The 24,314-nt window shown below is 38.8% G+C and overlaps 1 long non-coding RNA gene across 1 annotated transcript in view; it reads right to left on the bottom strand.

The window, feature by feature from the left end:
- Positions 1-6,427: 6,427 nt before the first annotated feature.
- Positions 6,428-24,314, bottom strand: part of LOC140534177 (uncharacterized) — a 28,863-nt gene continuing 10,976 nt past the window's right edge. Inside the window, exons 3-4 of the long non-coding RNA XR_011977201.1 lie at positions 15,253-23,837; positions 6,428-8,383 (exon numbers count right to left, since the gene is read on the bottom strand). This is a non-coding gene — a long non-coding RNA (uncharacterized lncRNA). The remainder of the gene's footprint in view (positions 8,384-15,252; positions 23,838-24,314) is intronic.

The raw sequence follows: 24,314 nt of genomic DNA, 5'->3' as shown, positions 1-24,314 counted from the left end.
TCTACTGATATCTTCTAGTTTTATGTGACTCTCGCCCCCACCAGGAAGGCTATTTCTTAAAACAAAGACAAAAGCAACAATTATAGATCAGCAAAACCAAGTGACACACCCACTGTGTCTTATAGTATAAGATATATATTCCATACCCAGAGTCATTCAGCTCTTCAGGGGAGGGAGAAAGGTACACCTAGAGAGAGGAATTTTAGATAAGTGGTTGTGTCAGAAGCCAGATTACAAATTGTTAATTTAAAAAAAAAAATGTGGGGATGGAGGGAGTGGAAGCAAGGAAAATAGACAGAAGTTTGACTGTGAGAGAGACAAGAGCTTGAAGGAATGGTATGGAAAATCCCTCCACTGACAGAGATTAGCAACTCACCTGTACCTGTACCTATTGTGGGGAAGGGGGGCACTGAGAAGGTAATTGACTTTCCCATAGACATACTAATACATGATCACTTAAACCTGGGTCTCCCTGACTCCTGTCTCCATCTAACGTACTGATCTGTATCTGTGCCAAGGGCTGAACCTGGAGGCACCAGACTTGAGTTCCCATCCTAACTCTGCTTCTTCCTATCTGTGTGACCTTATACAATTCAACTGATGTGCCTGAGCCTCAGTTTCCTCCTCTGTAAAATGAAGTTAGACTAGGTGCCCCCTAAGTTCCTGTCAGTTTTAAACCAATGATCTTTCTAACATCCTCTAAAATGTTCTGTTTCAGTCACCCTCATCTCCTGGGGTTCATGAATTTTCACTCCACTCAAGTCCTATTCTCATTTCTTATCAGGGAATGGAGGAGGCTCTGATATCTTTTTTAAAAAAAGTGATGGGGGCAGCGAGGTGGTGCAGTAAATAGAGCAATCGGCCCTGGACTCAGAAGGACCTGATTTCAAATCTGGCCTCAGAAACTTGATGCCTACTAGCTGTGTGACCTTGGGCAAGTCACTTAACCCCAATTGCTTTGTTTTCCCCCCTCCAAAAAAAAAAGACCAAAAAACGATGACAATGGACTACAAGTGCTGGCATCTTTCCCCTCCCCTGGCATTTTCTGTTTCAAAGGCTCTTTGAAAGTCAAGATTGACTTGAAGACACCAATTCTTTCAGGTGCTTTTGAGTCAAAGAGATGAGAAATAGGCATGCAAAATGTTGTGTACCACATCAGATAGTTTTGCCTTAACACATGGTCCAAAGAACCAAATCCCATTCTGTGATACCATCTAGGTATCTGGGGGCTCACCCTCCCCATCCTCATTTCCCTTCCAAAGTCCCAACTTTGCAATGGCAGAATTAGTCCTGATATATGATTGCTATGGGATATTCCTCCACCATAGGAAACAATGGATATGAGGAATTCAGAAAAACGCAGGAAGATTTGCTTGAACTGTTTTAGTAGGAAATAAGCAGGATGAGGAAACCAACACAGACAATAAGTACATTAATGTAATTGTCATGACCAATCTTGACCAAGATGAGATGAGCAAATATATCTCTTTCCTTTTCTTCCAGTGAGGGGACTGGATCATCTATGAAAGAGGGAACAAGAAAAAGCCAAGCTGGAATGTTGAAAGGTGATGTTTTTCAAAGAGATGAACAGGAGAAACTATCCCAAAATGATAAAATGCTGATAAGGGCTTCTCTCCCTCAGATACTGAAGGAAGCCCAAAACAGAACATTCCAACTGACATAGATTAATACAGTATCATTTCTGGAGAAGACAGGATGGGAGGGCAAGACTGGGTCTTCCCAGGAGAACATAAAGACTATAAGGCCCTGTCAAGAGGGTCTCTAAGACACAGTGACAGCTCAGTGAAAATAACTCAGATGTCCTATACCTATATTAAAAGGTAGATCTAAGGACTTCCCCTCCAAGTTGTATTCCTCAACTGTCAAGTTCGGGCAGTGGGGAGTTCTACTAACCATGTCAGAAATAGAATCATAACTTCTCAAAGTGGGAAAAAGTCAATATGTATGTGTTAAATTCCTGATGGGGACATTCTCAAGGGACTCAGCCTGCCCTCACCATCATACCTTGCTACCCCTCCACTGCCAATTTCATCATAAGAAAAATGGTACAGTGTCCCCACTGAAACCCAAATACACTTGGAGACGATCCATGCTGACTCCAGGCACGAAACTGTGTGAGTACAGTTTGAGGGATCACTTGTCTATTGGGATGACTGTAGGGTTACTGGCTGAGGGCAAGGCCAGAATCTAGGCCAGGGGATAATTCATTTGGTCATCAACGAACATGAACATTCAGATATAAGAACAGAAAAAGGTTGTATGAGAAACTGTGAACTGTTATACAGTTTTGTTTTTTAAGTTTGTTAAATTTGACAGAATTGAAAAAGTAATAGAATCACCTAGTTCTGGGTCCTCTTTAAACTTTTTTATTTTAGTATGTGCATTTTAAAAATATTTTGGTATTTGAGCACTTTTTTTCTGCACCTGGACCTTCCTACTAACACCACTTTTCTATCTTCTCAGAAGGGACTTCCCTTGTAACAAATAAAAACATTTAAGAAAAACAAATCCGTAACTTGACTGTGTTCCCTTCCTTATCACCTCTCTGCCAAGAGTTGGGAGGAGGTCCTCTGACTTTGCAATTGGTCACTGCATTGATTAAAGTTTTGATGTTTTTCAAAATTGTTTTCTTTTTCATTTTTTTTAGTTTTCATGTAAATTGTTATTTATTTTGCTCTATATGATTTCCTATAATTTTCCCCAAGTTTCACTGAATCCTTCACATTCATCACTTCCCTTATATTCAGATATCTCAGTGTGTTCAGTCACTCTCCAATGGGCACAATCTTTATTTCTCATTCTTTATTGCTATAAATATCTTTGTACCATTGACTCCTTTTCCATTATCTTTCTACTCTAGATATTGCCTAGTATTGGCAGGTCAACAAGTTTGGACAGTTTAGTATCTCTTTGGATCTGATTCCAAAGTATTTTTCAGAATATTTGGATTAATCCACAGCTCTACTAATAGTGTATTAGTGTGTCTGGCCTCTCCGACCTTTGCTACTTTCAGTTTATATTATCTTTTCCAGTCTGACAGATGGATAGTAATACTTCAGAGTAAAAATATTGGCATTTATTGCATTAGTGAATTTTGAGCATTCTTTCAAATGGTTGTTGATTGCCAACATTTCTTCTTCTGAGAAATAATTATTCATATCATTTGACTCCTTATCCATTGGGGAATGACTCTCATTCTTATACAAGATATCCCAGAAGTCTTAAAGCAGTTAGTAGCTTAAAACTTCTCTAAGATTTTTATACACCCTGTATATTGGTAGTAATTCCATCTATATTTTGAATATCAAGCCTTTACCAAAGATATTTGCTGCAAAGATTTTGTTCCAGATTCATGAATTCTCTTCTAATTCTAGCTACATTGTTTTTGTTCAAGACTTTTCCACTTTACATGATCAAAATTGTCCATTTAATCTTCTGTGGTCACATCTGTCCCTTGATGAGTTCATTCTTCTCTTAGCCATAATTGTAAAATATATCTCCTTCCATATCTCACAACTTATTTTGTATGATATTGCTTTTAATATATAGGTCATGTGTCCTTTGGGGACTTGTGGAATATGATATTCTAAAGTAATTTCCATAATATGTTTAACATGATTGCATGTATATAACTTATATCAAATTGCTTGCCATCTTGGAAGTGGGGAGAGAAGGAGTAAGGGAGAAAGAAAAAGTTTGGAATTCAAAATCTTATAAAAAATGAATGTTGAAGACTATCTTTGTGTGTAATTGGAAAAAATAAATATTATTTACATAAAAAATAAAATAATTTCCATGAGACTGTTTTACAACTTTCTCAGACATTTTTGTTAGTGTTCTTAACCCAGTCATTGGTGTCCTTGAGTTTATCAAAGGCTAAATTACTGTAGTAGATTGCTTTCAGGTTTATTTATCCAGTGTGTTCCACTGATCCTCTCCTTTTGTTTTGTTATTATTAGTATTATTACCAAAGCCATATAGCTTTGATGATCAGTACCTTTTCTTTAAATTTAAGACTTCATTCTTTCCTTTTTTCATTCCTTCCCTTGAGATGACCTTTTGTTCTTCCAGATGAATTTTGTTACTATTCTGGTTAGTTTCAGAAAGCAAGCCCTTGGTAAACTGATTGGTGGTACCTCCTTAATTTACAAAATATAATTTCTGGTCATGACTCATGATCTCGCCCTTTATTTAAGCCTGTAGTTATGTCTATAAAGAATAGTTAGTCTTTTTACTCATACAAGTCCTGAGCGTGTCTTATTTAACTCTGGTTGTTCAGTCATTTTGGTCACAAGTCTTTGTGACCCCATTTGGGGTTTTCTCAGCAAAGATCCTGGAGTGGTTTGCCATTTCCTTCTCTAGCTCATTTTACAGATGAGGAAACTGAGGTAAACAGGCTCAAGTGATTTCCCCAAGGTAGTAAGCTAGTAAGAGTCTGAGACTAGATTTGAACTCAGGTCTTCCAGATTCCTCACTCAGTGCTCTATCCACTGCACCACCTAGCTGCCATATTACCAGAAAGATTTCTGGTGTTTCTATTTGCATATAATACTAGCTCTTTGGTTCAGATAGATACTATAATAAGTTCTTTTTTCATAATAGGAAAAGTTCTGCTTATTCCAATATTTTAAGGTTTTTAACATAAAAACATATTGCATTTTATAAAAGGCATTTTATGGTTCTATTTAAATAATGGTAGTTTTTAAATTGTTTGTCATTATTGTTATATATTTTCCTAAAACTAAACCATCTCTGCTTTTCTTATATCAGTACAATCTGGCTAAAGTGAACGATCTGTCAACAAATTGCTACAGCTTCTCTTGTTAAGCTTTAATGAATTGTTTCAAGTAATCTCAAACTGTACCAAAAAAAAGCTCCACTGACAATGTATTAGTGTTCCAGTCTTTATATAATACCTATACTATTAGACTGTTTCTATTAATAAAAATGAATTGGTGAGGGAAAAACCTCAGAGTTATTTTAATTTCTATTGCTCTTTTAGCAATTTCGATGTGTTTTTGATAGCTTGTATTTCTTCTTTTGAAAGCATTTAACAATACCTACTGACCACTTAGCTCTTGGGGAATCCTTCAGCTTTGCTTTTCCTTGTCACGCAATTTCTCTGAGTCTTTGCCTACCTTCTGTTCCTTCAATCCCTCTCATCTCATTGGGAAGATGTGCCCCTAACTCTTTCAAAGCGAGCACTTCCACTTGCCCTGGACTCAGGAGGACCTAAGTTTAAATATAGCCTCAGATACTTGACACTTACTGGTGTATGACCCTGGACAAATGACTTAACCCCAATTGCCTTGCTCCCCCACCCAAAAAAAGGGACCCCTTCTATCTGTAGTGTGGATCACATTCCTACCTAACTCGTGTGAAATGTAGTTCCATAAATTAGCCCTGCTCTTAGATACATCTTTAGTCTGCCTCTGTACTGATTTCTTCCTCCTTCATATAAATATGTTTGGGTATCCTGTGAGCCCCTTCTCTAACACCCAAAACCCTATACCATTTTTTTTCTTGGACCAGCTGTAGTATACTTTCTCTCCACGTCTGGGTCAAACATCTCTAAAGATTGAACTACATTTAGGGTTTTCTTTCCCTGACACCCACTCTGTAATCACCTAGAATTTGACTTCATTCCTCACCACTTCCATCCCTAAAAGTCTGTTTTCAAAAGTTGCCAATGAGCTAAAAGTTACCTAATCCCATCACCTCAGTTATTCCCTTCCTTTACCCATAGACAACATTTGACACTATCTGCCTCCTTGAACTTCTTTCTTCCTTGGGCTACCATTATGCTCTACTGTCTCACATCTCCCCCAAATTCTCTGACCATTCCAATGTCTCCTTTGTCAGACAACCCTCCCCATTTCCTAAATGTAAGTATTCCCCAAAGTCATAGGAGCCTAGATTGACAGCTGGAAGGGACCACAGGGAACTTGCTATGACTCCTTCATTTCCAACTGAAGCCCAGAGAGATCAAATGATTTGTCCAAAATCACAAAACTATTTAGTGACAGGCTTAAGACTTAGAATACATGCTTCTTAAAGTTCAGTCCAGTGTTCTTTCTCATGTATTACACTGTTAGCAAGGACCTGACTTCATACCATCAGAAAACACTTCACTAACAAGAAGCTATGCTCGGAACCCTTCCTGAGGGCTATCTCATCCATCATACCATTTCAATGAATGCTTACTCTTCCAATTCTCATTTTATAAACTCTGAACAATGAAAAGAGTTGGATAAGGGGAAGCAATGAGCTTTACAAGGGTAAGTCAGTGAGAGAGAAACCCCATTTCTGGGATTACCAAGATATTTATGATACACACAGACATATGCATACATACACATATATGCATGTATCACATGTATGTATACTGTGTGTTTATATACATATAAATGCATGTGTGTATAGATGTGTATAAAATAATAATTGTTTTTCTTTTACCCAGGAACCCTGAAGGTCTTCCTCTCCCAGTTTAATTTTTTTTTTTTTTATTAAAGGGACCATCCCTTGAGCAACTACTTGAAGCCTATTCCTTGAATGGGTGTATCTCACTCAAAGTGAGGATGTGATTAGACCTTAGTCTGAAAGGGCCAGGGTCTCACATTGCATCCTGGGCCATCTCTGGTCATCCTGATGAATATCAGGCCACTGGACCCAGATGGCTCAGGAGAAGAAAGTGAGGTTGATGACCTTGCATAGATAGCCCTCCCTCACTCAAATCAAAGACAACTGCAAGTCATGTCATCACCTTGAAGTCATGGTCCTCTTCAAGAGCGAAGGATAAACACAATATGTGTGTGTATATGTGTGTGTATACTTGTATATTTGTGTGTATATGTGTGCGTATACATATGTATAATATTAATCTTGTATGTGTCTTTTTTTATTTCTTTCTCCACAAGTGGTGAAATCTTCCATTTGGACATGACCCTAAAGCAGTTCAAGAACCCTTCCCACTGTCATATTGCTCAGACTCTACAGTGAAAAAGACAACTTACTTCCCTCATCAGAAATCCTTTACTCAGATAATGATCAGATCTGAGTTCACTTCCACCAGATAAAGTCTAGTGGGGCTAATAGGATTGGAATCAGTGGGGAGGAAAATAGTCTGGAGAGATGAAAAAGAAATCTTTGAAGGGTTGAATTGCTTCAGGGGCTAATTGGACATTTCCTTGATGGCCTGTGGATGTGCTCTGATCAGTACATAAAAAGCTAGCATTCCCTTCCATCACTGGAAGCAGATTCATGTTGTGCTATCTTGTTAGGCTTCTCTGGGGTTGTGTTACCTCCTTGGATTGGAGGACTATCAATGAAATATTCCTATGCATAACATTAAAGGGAAGAGTATGATTAACAAATGAGGTGGCTATCAGACGACTTAGGAGATGGTTGTTTAGCATTTATTATGTGTGTCCTCCCCAATGCCTGATCATGGAACCATGAGCCCTTACATTTCTAAATGTTTTTATATTACTTTAATTTCTCAAAGTGTCCTTCCCTCCTCCACTACTCAGTGAGTCATCATTTTTAGCAAAAGACAAAAAAGAAAAAAAAAGGATGGAAAAACAGTTCAGCAAAACTAACCAAACTAGCTGAGTCTCACACTAAGTTTTATGTCCTATTGTCTTCCCAAACATATACCTCCTATACAGGGAAGAAATGGAGTTTTCTCATTTCTTTCTCATCTCTTATTAGGGACGAAGTCCTTGAGACCATAGGTTTTCAAATTCTATGCAAGCAGGATATAAGTTGTGTTAGATCTTACCAAGCTGAGAAGGGTCTAAAAACAAGGCCATACCATGCCTGAGGCCTCAGGACCACATTCTCTAAAACAGAATGAACTCAACTCTAGGTGGACCCAAGGGGCTAGAACCACAATCTTTCCTTACAAATTCTGGGCATGGTACAAACTGTGTTAATGGAGGGAACCTCCACAATTACATAAATACTAACCATGGAAGCAAAAGTGGTTGGTCATTTTCAGTTGTGTCTGTGGAGAGCTTTGAATGCCAAACTAAGTTTGGATTTTACTCTACTATTCCCAGGAGAACATTGAAGGTGGGGCTAAATTTTCTGGGATTGTTTAGGTATAAGGAAGAAGGTAACACAGCATATTGAATTGAGAGTCTGAAGACTTAGATTCAAGATGAGATCTGTGTGATTGCTTTGTGACTTGGCCTCAGTCTCTTTCATCTTCAATAAAAGTAAGAAGGTTGAACCTCTCTAAGTTCTCTTGTGGTTCTAACAGTTGATGTTTTTGGCTCTGACAGTGGAAGGATCTGAGAAGAAGCAGAGGTGTTTACTGAAGAGATGACACCTATGGACAGCAACGAAGGACTCAGAAAACCTAAGTGGAAGTAGAAGAGTCAGAAAAAGTGAATCCCCCAGCAACATATGTCATTAGAATCTTACACACAATAATCTCTTACTATTCTCCATCATGTCACCTACTCTAATAGGCAGGGAGGAGTTGGACTATTTTCTTGTTTGCCTTTTAACTTTTTTTAAAATTAATTTATTTAACTTTTAACATTCATTTTCACAAAATTTTGGGTTCCAAATTTTCTCCCTATTTGTCCCCTCCCCCCACCCCAAAACACCGAGCATTCTAATTGCCCCTATCACCAATCTGCCCTCTCTTCTATCATCCCTCCCTTCCCTTGTCCCCATCTTCTCTTTTGTCCTGTAGGGCCAGATAACTTTCTATACCCCTTTACCTGTATTTCTTATTTCCTAGTAGCAAGAACAGTACTTAACAGTTGTTCCTAAAACTTTGACTTCCAACTTCTCTTCATCCCTCCCTCCCCACCCATTCCCTTTCGAAGGCAAGCAATTCAATATAGGCCATATCTGTGTAGTTTTGCAAATGACTTCCATAATAGTCATGTTGTGTAAGACTAACTATATTTCCCTCCATCCTATCCTGCCCCCCATTGCTTCTATTCTCTCTTTTGATCCTGTCCCTCCCCAAGAGTGTTGACTTCAAATTGCTCTCTCCTCCCATTGCCCTCCCTTCCATCCTCCCCCCCCACCCTGCTTATCCCCTTCTCCCCCACTTTCCTGTATTGTAAGATAGGTTTTCATACCAAAATGAGTGTGCATTTTATTCCTTCCTTTAGTGGAATATGATGAGAGTAAACTTCATGTTTTTCTCTCACCTCCCTTCTTTTTCCCTCCACTAAAAAGTCTTTTGCTTGCCTCTTTTATGAGAGATAATTTGCCCCATTCCATTTCTCCCTTTCTCCTCCCAATATATTTCTCTCTCACTGCTTAATTTCATTTTTTTTAAGATATGATCCCATCCTATTCAATTCACTCTGTGCTGTGTGTGTGTGTGTGTGTGTGTGTGTGCGTGTGTGTGTAATCCCACCCACTACCCAGATACTGAAAAGTTTCAAGAGTCACAAATACTGTCTTTACATGTAGGAATGGAAACAGTTCAACTTTAGTAAGTCTGTTATGACTTCTCTTTGCTGTTTACCTTTTCATGCTTCTCTTCATTCTTGTGTTTGAAAGTCAAATTTTCTTTTCAGCTCTGTCTTTTCATCAAGAATGCTTGAAAGTCCTCTATTTCATTGAAAGACCACTTTTTCCCCTGAAGTATTATACTCAGTTTTGCTGGGTAGGTGATTCTTGGTTTTAGTCCTAGTTCCTTTGACTTCTGGAATATCCTATTCCACGCCCTTCGATCCCTTAATGTAGAAGCTGCTAGGTCTTGTGTTATCCTGATTGTATTTCCTGCCTTTTAACTTTTAAAAAAGCCCCCAAATTTATTTATAGATTAATGTTGAGGATGGGACTTAACTGAAGAAAAAATGAGGGGGGGGAATAACATGACCAGGAAAACAATATGAAACAGAATCCTGTATAGAAGAAAGAAGAGAGAGAATACAAGTCATGAAGAAGGGGAAAAGATACACACACACACACACACACACACACACACACACAAGATGAAGGGAAAGAAGTTTGGGCAACCAGGGTCAGAGGTCTCATCTGTAAGTTTCCAGCAGGTATTTTTCAAAGATGTGGAGTTTGTCCAGAGCTCAGCAGTGTGCATGTTCATTGGGCTGTCTATTTTGGATTTTCCCAGCAGGTTTTGGACAGATAGTAGGATGGTCCTGATGTGACACAGAGTAGACCACTTGTCTTTGAGGACACCCAAATAGATATTGCCTTGGGTATCCACACTGGGATGGAAACAGAGTGTGACAAACTTCATAATGGGAATATTATATAGGTAGCTGCAGGAGAACTTTAGGGAGAGCTTGTACCTCAGTTCATACCTCTTCATATATTGTCCCAGCTGCCTCATGAATGATCCCAACCCAATTGAAGATAATGTCTGATTCTAGGAAGGCAAAGATTCTTGTTTTTCAGACATCATTAGGACCATCAATTCCTGCTGTAATATCTAGTCCATAGACCCATGGGCTGTGCCCACCTCAGACTCAGCCCCTTATAAGAGGTGATGGTGATGCTAGCAGCAGTCATCCATATATAAAGGAAGTAGATAGTATAGGTGGGAAAAATGTCTTCACACTGATGGAAATGACACCTTCAGAGTCTGCACACCAGTACTGTTGTCAGTTCTTCCACTGGTCTATCCCTCTTGAGTAGGACTTCATGTTAAAAATCTACCAACTCTACAATCCTGAGCTGTGGGAATTATATACCAAGTTGTGTGCAAATTTGGAGGAAATGAGAGGGTCATTAGGTCAACTACCTAAGACTTTGACAGAAGCCCAGGCCAAAGACTCAGAGATCAGGGTAGAGGAGGTTATAGGGCCAAGAGATCTAATGATTCCAGGGCTGCAGGAACTCTACACTGGAATGCTGTTGGAAGAAGAGATTTGTTCCAATTTTCAGAATCATAATTTGTTTGTTGGCACCGACAAATTTCAGGGAGATTTGGGAGCCAAGCCAAGGCCCTCTTGGGCTCTTTCAGGAACAATGGCATGCCCAGCCCAGTCACCTTCAGTAGCTATGTTAGGGTCACCTCAGGCAACTGTAGTGAAAGAGACAGGGTCACACAAGACCTCCCCAGGAGCCATGGTGGGGCTATCCACAGTCTCTCTGGGAGTAGTGACAGGACACTCAAAGTTACTCTGGCAGCCATGCTACTTAAGGCCTCTCTGGCCATGGAGGAACCACCCTAGTCATATTAGGAATCATGAAGAGGTAACCCCCAGGTACCTTTGAGAGTCATGGAGGTGGGAACAAATCAGCCAAGTTCAGGAACCTTAATATGATCCCTCCAGTTAACCTGGAGATCTGAGCTTTGGCCCCCTCAGTCAGCCTGGGGAACCTTGGCAGGAGTCCTTCTGACAAACTCTCAGGGTACCTTGCGACCCCTGGCAGGAGATCCTCTAGCAGCCTCTCAGCTAGTGGGAGCCCCTTAAATAGCCTCCAAACCCTTAGTGGGAGTCCCTCTAACAGCTTCTCAAGAAGCCTGGAGAATCCTGGTGGAAATCCTCAAGCATCCTGGAGAAACCACGACAGACACATCTACAGTACCTTTGGGAACCACACCTGAGGAAACTGTGGCAAGCTCTGGTACCAGCATTGGGTCATTTCTAACTGATTCAACAGCCAAGGCTGGGCAATCTCTCAGGGACAAGACCCAAAATGGGTCATCCATCAAACAGGAAACAGGAAAGGCCAAGCTAGTGAATTTCAGGCTAGCTCTTTGCCGGGAGAGGCACAAGAGAAACATGAGGAGGTCAAGGCTGGTTTTTCTCAGGAGAGCGGAAGACTTTGAACTCATGTCAAGAGAGTCTCCTGGATACAATGACAGAGAAATCATTGCTAGAAGAAGCCATTTCCCAAGGACTGTGCTGCAAATATGTGACCCAAGGTCTCCCTATTTTTATTCCCCAATCATGAGACTTAGGGGAAAGCAGCTATACTGTACATTATGTCAGAAACAGAATCATGACTTCTCAAAGTGAGGAAAAGTCAATATATGTGTGATAAATTCATGGTGGGGACACAGAAGATTAAATGGGTAATGTAGAGGGTAGATGAGAGATGGAAAAACCAAGCTATTCATATAATCAGAATGTAGAAAGCTCAACTAGGAAACCTCCAGAAAGATAATAGGTATAAAAGATTTTGAGGAAATCATTGATAGGACTTGGTGACAAAAATTTGGGGGGGGGGGAGGTCAAAGAGTCTACTAAGGTTTTTAGTCTACACAACTAGAATGGTGATACCATAAACAGAAATAGAGAAATCAAGAAAAGAAGCTGGGTATGATTTGGGGGATAGAGCAGGGTGGTATAAGGGGTGATGGAGGAAAATTATTTAAATTTAAGATAGGTAAAGTTGAGTTTGAGGTAATGGTGGGATATGGAAGCAAAGATACCCTGACAGGTAATTGGAAATGTGGACCAGTCTGGGAGAGATTATAGAAGTAAAAGGTAAAACTGCATCCATAGGAATAGTTGTGATCTCCAAAACTGGAACTGTAGCAATGAATAAGCTGAGGAGTCATTAGAGGAGATAGGGGAGAGTCACATATGAAATTTGGGAAAGATACAAGTACAAATCTCTCTCTCTCTCTCTCTCTCTCTCTCTCTCTCTCTCTCTCTCTCTCTCTCTCTCTCTCTCTCTCTCTCTCTTCTCTCATTCTGTTGAAGTTTAAGGGTGCTGGGATCCCAAAATAGAAACATGCAAGTCCTGCCTAAATGAATGAGACCTAACCCTTCTTTCAGCCAAAATAAAATAAGGTTTGAGAGGTAACAGACAATGAAGGACTGGGCTAGGTTAAAGGTAACTGAGATTTGGGAGATTGGCTATAGACAATGAAAGGCTAGTTGAGAAGATTACAGCCTCAGGTGAAATCCAATGACTTGATCAAGTAGGAAAATTCAAGGAGAATTCAAGAGGGTTTCCAGAGTCAGTACCATGTCAATTCCCTCCATAAATTCTAGCCTCTCTTCTAGGATAAAATATAAAACCATCTATTTAGCTTTCAAAACCCCTCACAACCTGGCCCCTTCCAACCTTTCTAGTCTTTTTACATCTTACTCTTCATCACATATTCTGAAATCCAGTGACAGTGGCCTCCTTCCTGTTCCTCTCATTAGAGATTCCATTCCCTGACTCCCTGTATTTTCACTGGCTATTCCCACTCCTACGTTGCTTTCCAACCTCATCTCCACCTCTTGGCTTTCTTCAAGGCCAGCTGAAATTCCATCTTCTATGATGGTAGATGATAGGATTTCTTCTTTTTCTGTTTTGCGAACCATCTGTGTAATATTGGAATTAATTGTTCTTTGAATGTTTGAGAGAATTCTCTTATATTTTCATTTGATCCTGAGAGTTTTCTTTCTTCCAAGAGTTCATTTGTGGTTTATTTAGTTTCTTTTTCTGAGACTGGGTTGTTTAAATTATCTGTTTCTTGCTCTGTTAATCTGAGTGTTTTAGACTTTTGTAAAAATTCATCCATTTCATTTAAGTTGTCAGTTTTATTGGTAGATAGTTGGACTAAATATCTTCTAATAATATCCTTTATTTCTTCTTCTTTTGTTGTGATTTTTCTTTTTTCACTTTTTATGATGGCAGTTTGGTTTTCCTCTTTTATTCATATTTTAACTATGTTTTCTTTTTTTAAATAGTTCGTAGTTTTATTTATTCAATTTTTAAACTTTCCATTTTAGTAATGTTTTTGATTTTCAGGATTTCTATTTTGGTGTGGTTCTTTTCATATATTGTTTTTCTAGGTTTTTGTTTTTTTAGTCCCATACCCAAATCATTGATGTAGACTCTCTTTTGTTGTTGAAGAGTTTAAGAACAAAACTTTCCAACTGATTTGAGTACATCCCACAAATAGTTGTACGTGGTCTCATTGTTGGTATAATATTTAATGAAATGATCTACCATTTCAATAATTTGTTCTTTGACCCACCAATTCTAGGATTGTTATTTAATCTACAATTAATTTTAATCCTTTCTTCAATGGCCCTTTAAATTAAAAATTATTGTATTGTGATTAGTAAAGGTTGTGTTAATATCTGACTTTCTGGTCAGTTTCATGAGGTTTCAATGCCTTGATATATGGTCAATTTTTTTAAAAAATGCCATGCATAGCATACAAATAAACACACACACACACACACACACACACACACACACACACACACACACTCATTTCTTTTCCTATTCAACAACCACCAGAAGTCTGTCTTAGCTAATTTTTCTAAACTCCTGTTCAGATTCTTAATGTTTTTTTATTACATTTGTCTAGATCAAAAGGCTAGACATTAAGATGAACACTGTTCATTGCACATTCATTTCACTGTGTTGCAAAGTTTAAAATTGATTTTAATCCTATTTTGCTAAAGCTTAATCAATCTAGATTTAATATTCCTTTTCATGTTTCCTTCCTCTTATAAACTTCACCCACACTCCAGAGAAATTGCAGAAAGGTCAAACCTTTGTCTTATAATTACCTCCACCTTTGTACCCCACCCATCCCCTAATTTCCAGAAAAATTTGATTAACCTAAAAGGTCAAATCTCAACAATTTAAACTATTTTAGTAATTCCCATTGCCTGAAGACTAATCCCATTGCCTACAGACAACTCCCATCACCTGAGAACCTTTGTCTTGTGATTTGGATCACATCTTGGCTTTGTTAAGCAGGTTTCAGAAGGAAAGGTCCAAATTATTTAATCTTAATTCTAAATATATCATTGATTGCCAATCAGAAGAAGACACACCTATGTTGCTTGAGAGTTTACTCTGTCATCTTGCTCATTGTTAGAAAAGACCCTGTCAACCCTTACTCAGGGTCTTTGGTCATTGGGAGAGGTCATTGATCCAATTTATTGGTTGCTGCTTAGCACCTTGTCTCCCAGTTTGCCTTAATTTCTATTGTTACTATTACTCCCTGTGGTTTGTTTAGCTTTTCCTTTAAGTATTTAAATGTCATTCTATTTAGTGTATATATGTTAAATATTGCAATTAATTCATTGTCCATAGTTCCTTTCATCATGATGTATTTTCTGTTTATACATTTTAAAGTCTATTTTTGCTGTAGCCTGGGCTGAGATCATCATTGCTGCTTCTGCTTTTTTCTGAGTTCAGCTGAAGCATAATAGATTTTGCTCCTGCTCCTTATTTTAATACTGTATGAATCATTTCAAGTGTTTCAAGTTAATCATGTTTCAAGTGCTTCTTTTAAACAGCATATTGTTGGGTTCTACTTACCAATCCATTCTGCTGTGCTCTTCTGTTTTATAAGGGAAGTTCATCCCATTCACATTCACAGTTACGATTATTAGATGTGTTTTTCAGTCCATCATATTCCTTTATATTTCATTCTCTGAAGAAAATTGTAAATATTGTGAAGTGAAATAGGAGTCTTCTCCACAGCTTCTTTTTCTCTACTCTTCTCTTTCCCTCACTCAGAACCCAATCACCAGCTCTTTCCAAGTCTTCTTTTAAACTATTCTTCACAATTCCCTCTCTGAGTTTAGGATTTGTTTTGCTTATAACTAATCTCTTCCTAAATCTACCATCACTGTTATTCAAATCACCTTCCTCTATCCATCTTCTCTCCTGTTTCACTGTTAAGTGTATTTCTGTGACAAATTTTATGTATGTGCTCTACCCTTCTTTGAGCAGTTCTGATAAAAGTGAGGTTCCAGTGATGCTTACTCTATTATCCTTGATTTTTAAAAACATTTACTTTCACACCCTGTATGTAAGGCAGATTTTAGTGTAAGTAAGGTAGATTTTAGCATGTGTAAAGTGAATTTTTGTTATTATTACTTAGAGTTCAGTTTCCCAGGATCCATAGTCATAACAATTTCTTGTTTCCAGGTATTAGATAAGAGTTGCCACAATTATGGTTCAAAACATCTCCACCATGCTTGTGTAGCATTATATGATGATTAATATAAGCATCTGCTGCAGCTGTGCAATGAGATACAGGGATGTGGTGATATAAACATGTGAGGCTATTGATGGCAATATGCCTTTTTGGTCTGTTGCCCTATAAAGCAAGTGATCATTGGTTAGTGAATGGGGAACCTTAGGATTGAATGCACAAATGCAGTCCTTGATCACCCCCCATCAAAGATTGGGGGGAACCTGTGTTGCCTCAACTAGCCCTCATTGAGGCTTGAGGGGATTTAGGGGAAGTACAAGTTGTGCCTGTCTCAACTAAACCCATCAAGATGTAGGGTAACTACCTACTGCTTCTCACAGGTCCTGTGAGAGAAGGATGATTAGGGAATGACATAGGAGTTATGCTTCCATTATCAGCAATCCTCTTCTGAGAAAACTAGACTAGAATAAAGATTATTAACCCCTTCTTAGGATTTTTTCTGTCTTCCCAAATCGAGTGAACCTGTGCTAGCAGCCCTCCCGTTTGTTGTGTTTATCTATCTTACACCCCCCCCCAATAATGTGAGGTCTCTCCCCATTTCTTCTCTAACGATCTTTCTCCCCCTTTTCTTTTTTCTTTTAAAATCATCAAATATAACAAAATCACTCCCAGACTCTGTCATATTTAACTCCTTCTCTGAACTTTGATGACACTAAGGTTCTGATGAGTTACTTGTCATCCTTCAAATACACCTCTTAGATAGAAACATATCACCTTGATAAACTTTCTTCTAGTTTTACCTGCATTTACTTTTTATTTTTCTCTTTATTCCTATGTTTGCATTTCAGAGTTTTTGCTCTGCTCTAGAATTTTGAGAAGGAAAGCTTAGAATCTCTCTATTTCATTACAAGTCCATTTCCTCTTCAGCCAACCCCTTTATGTTCAGATTTTGTGAGAAAGTTATTCTTGGTTGTATGCCTTTCTCTTTTGCCTCTTGGAATATCATACTTCATGTTTGCCCCTTTCTTAAGGTGGTGGCTGCTAAATTTTGTGTAATATTGACTGTAGTTCACCAGTACTTGAACTCTTTATTTCTGACTGCTTATATTATTTTTTCTTTGACTTGGAAGTGCTAGAATTTGGCTATGATATTCCTGGAAGTTATTTGGTCTTAACTCCTATTAGTTTGTCTTAGTCCCTGGTTGTGTTTGTCCTTCATTCTTGAAGAGGACCTTGACATCAAGATGATAACATGACTTGCAGTTGACTTTGATCTGAGTGAGGGAGGGCTGTGCAAGGTCACCAACCTCACTTTCTTCTCCTGAGTCATCTGGGTCCAGTGGCCTGATATTTATCATGACGACTGGAGTTGGCCCAGGATGCAATGTGAGACCTTAGACCTTTCAGGCTAAGGTCTTATCACATTCTCACTTTGAGTGACATACACCCATTCAATGAATAGATTTCTTTAAGTAGTTGCTCAAGAGATGGCCCCTTTAATCAAAAGAAAAAAAAATCTGGGAGGGGGAGACCCTCAGGGTTCCTGAGCAAAAGAGAAACAATGACTATTTAGTAGTTACAATCACTCTATACTAGGTGGGTGGGGAGTTGTCCAGTCTATGAGCTCCAAAGTGAATTGGGTTTAAGGCTTGATATTTGAGCAAGAAATGTAGCCAGTAAACCCAGAGGAAAACAGGCAGCTTTTGGACATGGAGTGTACCTTCTCCTGGATAGAACACCAGAGGAGGAGAAAGAGGAGGAGGAGAGGAGCTCACAGGTTATGTTTGTCCTTTGTTCTCAAAAAAGACCATGACACCAAGATGATGATATGACTTACAGTTGACTTTGATTTGAGTGAGGGAGGGCTGTGCAAGGTCACCTGTCTTAGTCCCTATTAGTTGTGTGAAAGACCAACTCTTTCATTTTGTAGGTGAGGAAACTGAGGTCCAGAGATGTCAAATGAGTTGTCTAAAGTCACAGAATTAGAGGATGACAGACTTAGGACACATGCTTCTTTTGTTTGTTTTTGTTTTAGTTTTTTGGGAGGCAATCCAAGTTAAGTGACTTGCTTAGGGTCACACATCTAGTAAGTATGTGAGGCCATTTTTGAACTCAGGTCCTTCTGACTCCAGAGCCAGGGCTTATCCACTAAGCCATCTAGCTGCCCCTGAACACCCTATCTCTTGTAGCTTAGCCCAGTGTCCTTTCTCTCATACTCTACCTTGGGCTAGAACCTGATTCCATACCATCAGAGAACCCTTGCTATACCACCAACAAATAGCCCCAACCCAAACTCTCCCTATTTCTTGAAATGCCATATTCTAAAAATGGGAAAGGGTCCCACATGTACAAAAATATTTATAGCAGTTCTCTTTGTTGTGGCCAAGAACTGGAAATCAAGGGGATGTCCATCAATTGGGGAATGGCTGAACAAGTTGTGGTATATGAATGTAATGGAATACTATTGTGCTATAAGAAATGATGAAGAGGAAGACTTCAGAGAGACCTGGAAGGATTTATATGAACTGATGCTGAGTGAAAGGAGCAGAACCAGGAGAACTTTGTACACAGCAACAATGACAGTGTGTGAGGAATTTTTCTGGTAGATTTAGTCCTTCTCAGCAATGCAAGGACCTAAAATTTTCCCAATGGACTCTTGAGGCAAAATGCCTTCCACATTCAGAGAAAGAACTATGAACTTGGATTGAGAACTAGAACTAAGAACTAGAATTGGATCGCTGAATGAAGCAGATCATTTTCTCTTTGTTATGTTTTGTTTTGTTCTATGGTTTCTCCCATTCATTTTAATTCTTCTATGCAACATGACTAAGGTGAAAATGTATTTATTTAATAAGAATGTACGTGTAGAACCTATCTGAGATTGCATGCTGTCTCGGGGAGGGAGAGGGAAGAGAGAGGGAAGAAGGGGAAAAAAATCTAAGGTATATGGAAGTGATTGTAGAAAACTGAAAACAAATAAAATAATTTTTAAAAAATGAGACAAAATAAAAAAATAAATGCCATATTCTTCTGTGGAAGGAATTCCAATTTTTATAATAATCAATATGATATGTGTAATGAATATACTAAAAAATTAGATTTTTTAGAATTGCCTTTTCTAGCTTATCAGACTCACAATGCACCCTGAACTGATCAATCAGACCTTGACAAGGCTAACCTTCACTGGTGTCCTTCTGCCCGCATACCTGAAGTGAATCCAATCAAAGACTGTAGATCCTGTTCCCATCACAGAACTCAGGTCCTGTGACCCACTGAGTAACGACCCCCAAGGACTCAAGCAATATTGTTCCCACAAGACTCCAGAATTGTTGTATTGTCTTCCATTTGTGGGTTTGTCCTGGGAAAGCACTCTGGCCCTGGGAATGATTGCTCATAATTTGCCTCCTCCTCCTCTCCCCCTTCCCTACTTGTGATTTATGTATGTAATCTCTGTCTTCACTTCTGCAAGGTGGAATACTGATCAGGAGAATTCCTGATTTGTAAATCTGTTTCTCATAATGAAACTAATTAATTAAATGGCTACCTACCTGATTACTGGCACTTTGTCTCTGACCTGCTGTTTTATCATTCTCAGGTTAGAGATTGATTCAGTAAAATCCTGTTAATACTTCCAATTCCCATTTTGGAGACTTTAAACAGGGAATGGGTTTGGATGGGGGGAAGAGATGAGATTTACAAGGCATAGGTTGGTGATAGAAATCCCATTTCTGGGAACTGCTTATATATTTTATTTATTTCCTCTTTTCCCCTTTTCCCTTGTTTCTTCCCCCAGATATGGTAAAGTTTTCCACTTGGACATGAACTTCAAGAGCCTCCAGAACTCAAAAATTTTAAAAGACAAATGTTAAAAAAAAAATTTATGTGTAATTAGAAGAAAAAAATAAAATATTTTTTTTAAAAAAAGAGCTCCGGAATTCTTCTCATTACAGTATTGCTTAGAGGCTATTTAAGTCCCGCATTAGACATTATTCACTGGCATAATGTTGGGGACTGTGTTCCCTTAGGTAAAGCCAATGAGGTAATCCATAGAGGGGAACAAGGCTAAGAAAACCCAAGTGGAGGCAGAAAAGTCAGAAAAAGTGGGTCCTCCAGCAAAGTGATATGATCTTCCAAACAATAATCTCCTTTTACAGTTCTCAATCATGTCACTTATTCTGATAGAGAAGAATCAGTTTATTTTTGAATGGGGGAATTGGGACCTACAAAGAGAGTTTCCTCAGCCCAGGGAGGGAGCTTAGGTTGGTCTTTGGGGCTCTTCTGGGTGCATACTATGTGAATGAAGCAGCAAAGAAAGTGTTCCTTGGAAACTCAATGTTATCCTTGTTTTTGATTTTTGGTCCATGTTTTCTTTTACAATGTGGATAATATGGAAATGTTTTGCATAGCTGCACATGTGTAATCTATATCAAATTGCTTGCCTTCTCAAGGGGAATAAAAGAGAGAGAGAGAATTTGGAACTCAAAAAAATTTTTTTTAAAAAGAATGTTTAAAAAAGTTTACATGTAATTGAAAAAAAAAATTAAATTAAAAAGAAAGAAGAAAAAATAGAAAGTGTCTAGTTCCAACCCCACTCTTACCCCTTATGTTACAAGCACATTGAGGCCCACTGGGATGAGGTGATTTGCTTGATGTCATATAGATAACTTAACAGCCAAACTAGGATCCAGACACAGCTCAGCCTAGCTACAAAATTCAGTGTCTCTGCTCTTTAGCTGTGTGTGTGTGTGTGTGTGTGTGTGTGTGTGTGTGTGTGTGTGTGTGTGTGTCTTTCACATGGGGAGAGAACTGGTAGAGGATTGTGAAAGGACAGAATCAGGTGGGCCTGGGGTGACTAAGAACAGATCAGCTTCCTCCCACTCTCTGACCCTCAGTTTCTTAGCCTATAACATAGGGTTCACAATTGCTTCATACACTTGCTATGAAGTTCAAATGAGACAAACTTGAAAATGTTAGAAAAATGTCTTATTCTGCTTCCTCAAAGATTTATTTCTTCTTTTTTGGGGGGGGTGCAGGGGTGACATGTCTTTCTTTCAATGGTCTTGTCTTTTTTAGCTCTGTTTTTGTGAGACAAGGACAAGAAAGAGTCTCCAACTTCCTGGGAAGGGGGACAATAGGAATATGACCCATGCACCTCTTTCTTTCCTGTGGTCCTCTCCCAAATTGACACTAAATTATATCCCCATGTGTGGGACTCCATGTCTCCATCTCCACCTCTGACCATTTCTTGTCCTTGGCTCCCTCTTCTGCTTCCTAGGTCATAGCTTTGGACAACTCAAAAGATCAGCCATGGTACAATGAAGATCCAACAGATGCCTATAGAGTGGGGTTGATCAAATGGTGAGAGAGGTTGGGAAAAAAATTGCTTCACCCTAGGAAATGGTACCTTTGGAACTTGCATATCACCTCTGTTGCAAGCACTTCCACTGTTCTTTCTTGACTAATGAGGCTGTGGCATTAAGAACCTACCAACTCTATAATCCTGAGCTCTAGGTGCGAGACCAGAGGTATGTACAAAGTGGGAAGAAATGAGAGGGGCAGAAGATTCATCAAGTCCATGATGGAGTTGAGGGTGTGGAAACAATAGCTGATGCTTGAGATGTCCTAAGGTTCCTTTCCACTCTTAGAAGATGAGTTTCTAAACACTGGAGAAATGGGCACAAGAGAAGGTAGAAGTGACAATAGGGAGAAACTGGGGTGAGAGTAAGGCAACAGAAACCTGAGAAAGAGAATAGGGGAATAGAGGTAGCAGGGGATTGGGCTGAAGTGAGGATAATATCTTTCAGCAAAGTCTCCCTAGAAGCAGAAGTTGAAACTAAAATAGAAAATGGCACAAGACTATTCATACTACTCTCGAGTGCCATCACTTCCATGAAGCCTTCTCAGGACTGGAGGACCTGGGAAAGTCCAACACAAAAAGAAAAAAGTCCTGGGGGAAGGAATCTATTTTGCCCTTGATGCCAAAATTTCATCTATTTCCTCGGAATAAATATTTCTCTATGGTTGAGTCATGGCGCTAGCCAAAGTGCTGATTGAAAAAAAGTCTCTTGGTGAACCAGACTTGAAGATTCCACCTCTTAAGCCAGATGGACAGGAATGTGACTCCTAGATGGGCAATGTGGACATATGAACCCACTTCCCTGTTTGCTCTTAAAGGGGGAGGTTCCTCCTAATCTATACTTGCCAATTTACCTCATTCCTATCAATTTCTGACAAAAGACCAGCATGTATAGTGAGGAAACCCATTTATCTAAGCAAAATATCAAACAGAAATTGGATAAGTTCTATGAATCAGAAAAGGGACTGGAACCAAGATTGTGGAATAAAGGCAGAGACTTACCTGAGCTCTCCCAAATTCTCCTCTAAACAATTTTAAATTAATGTCTCAAATTGAATTCTGGAGGGGTAGAACCAACAAAAGGTCAAGGTGAAACAATTTTTGCAGCCCAGGACAACTTAGGAGGTCAATAGGAAAGGTCTGTCTCACTGGGATAGTGGTTGGGCCTAAAACCCAGAGTGAAGAGCTGCACAGTGAAATTCTCACTGGAGTTTGAGCAACAGAACTATGGTGATTGTTCAGCAGCAGCAGTAGCAGCTTTGGAAGCTCTCAGCCCGCAGATAGTAGGGGGTTGGACAATTTATTAGAAAGATATTACAAGGGACTCTTTGTTGCAGGACTCTGTTGTATTGCCAATACACAGGTCCCAGGTTGAAGAGGAATATTAGTTCACTAGTGATTAGGGCTTCAAGGGTGCAGGTCACAACTCCAGGGCAGAAAAGCATGCTTGTGGTCACTCACAAACCTGAGGATAGGCAAGGAAAGTAGTGACCACACCTTTCCTTAGACTAACCAAAAACTTACAGAACCCCAGAACTAGCTCTGAAAACAGTAGCATAAAAAACTTAAAGCTTGAAGCTTGGGACAGTACCCTCTCCATTCCAGGAGCAGAACCCAAACTTAACATTAAGTTATAAGTTAAGAAATAGTCTGGAAAAATGAGCAAACAACAAAAAAAAGAACCTGACCATAGAAAGTTACTATGATGACAAGAGCAAGACACACACTTAGGAGAAAACAATGAAGTCACAACGGCTGCTTGCAAAGCTTCAAAGAAAAATGTGAATTGGTCATAGGACCAAAAAAATATTCCTGGAAGAGCTCAAAAAGGAGTTTGAAAGTCAAATAAGAAAGTCAGAGGAAAACTTGGGAAAATAAATGACAGCAAAGCAAGAAAATTATGAAAAGAGAATCAAATAACTTGGTAAAAGAGGTACCAAAAAAAAATACTGAAGAAAATAACACCTTAAAAAACAAAACTGGCCAAATGGTAAAAGAGGCATAAATATCCACTGATAACTCCTTGAAAAGTAAAATTGGCCAAGTGGAAAAAAGATACAAAAATTCACTGGAGAAAATAATTCCTTAAAAATTAGAATTTGGCAAGTGGAAGCTAATAACTCCATGAGACACCAAAAAAACAATAAAACAAAATCAAAAGAATGAAAAAATAGAAGAAAATGAGAAATATTTCATTGGAAGGGAGAGGGAGAATGAGGTAAATAATGAAAGAGGCTTAAAAGGAAGAGCTTTTACAGTGGAAGGGAAGGGAATGGTGGCAGGTAATGTTTGAACGTTATTTTCATCAGAAGTGACTCAAAGAAGGAATAACATACACACTCAGTTGGATATAGAAATCTATCTTGCCCTACAAAGAAGTAGGATGGGGAGAGGATAAGAGGAAGAGGGGATGATAGGAGGGAAGGCAGATTAGCAGAGATGGTGGTTAGAAAATACCAGAAACAGATCTCAGAAAAACTTGGAAAAACTTACATGAACTGATGCTGAGTGAAGTGAGCAGAACCAGGAGAACATTGTACACAGTAACAGCAGCACTGTGCAATGATCAATTTTGATGGACTTGGCTCTTTTTAGCAATACAATGATCTAAGACAATTACAAAAGATCATGATGAAAAATATTATCCATATCCAGAGAAAGAAATATGAAGTTCAAATGCAGATCAAAGCATATATCCACCCTTTTTTGTCATTGTTTTTTTCTTTCTCTTGATTGTTCCCTTTTGTTCTGATTCCTCTTTCACAACATGACTAATGTGCAAATATGTTTAATACAATTGTATATGTATATATAGATTACTATATCATATTGCTTGCCTTCTTGGGGAGGGGAGAAAGGAAGAAGGGAGGGAGAAAAAAAATTTGGAACTCAAAATCTTAAAAAAGTGAATGGTGAAAACTTTCTTTACATGTAATTGGAAAAAAATAAAATACTATTTTTTAAAAGCCCCCCAAAATGCCATCAGTGCCATAATTTGTTTTGCTTGAATACATGTGCTTCTAACAGATTTTGTCTTTTATCCTTTCCCAATGGGGGTGGAAATGAGAGAGAGAAATTTTTTAA

This window comes from Notamacropus eugenii, chromosome 3 (assembly GCF_028372415.1).
Source record: "Notamacropus eugenii isolate mMacEug1 chromosome 3, mMacEug1.pri_v2, whole genome shotgun sequence".
Taxonomy (NCBI): domain Eukaryota; kingdom Metazoa; phylum Chordata; class Mammalia; order Diprotodontia; family Macropodidae; genus Notamacropus; species Notamacropus eugenii.
This window is presented reverse-complemented; position numbering and strand designations above follow the sequence as displayed.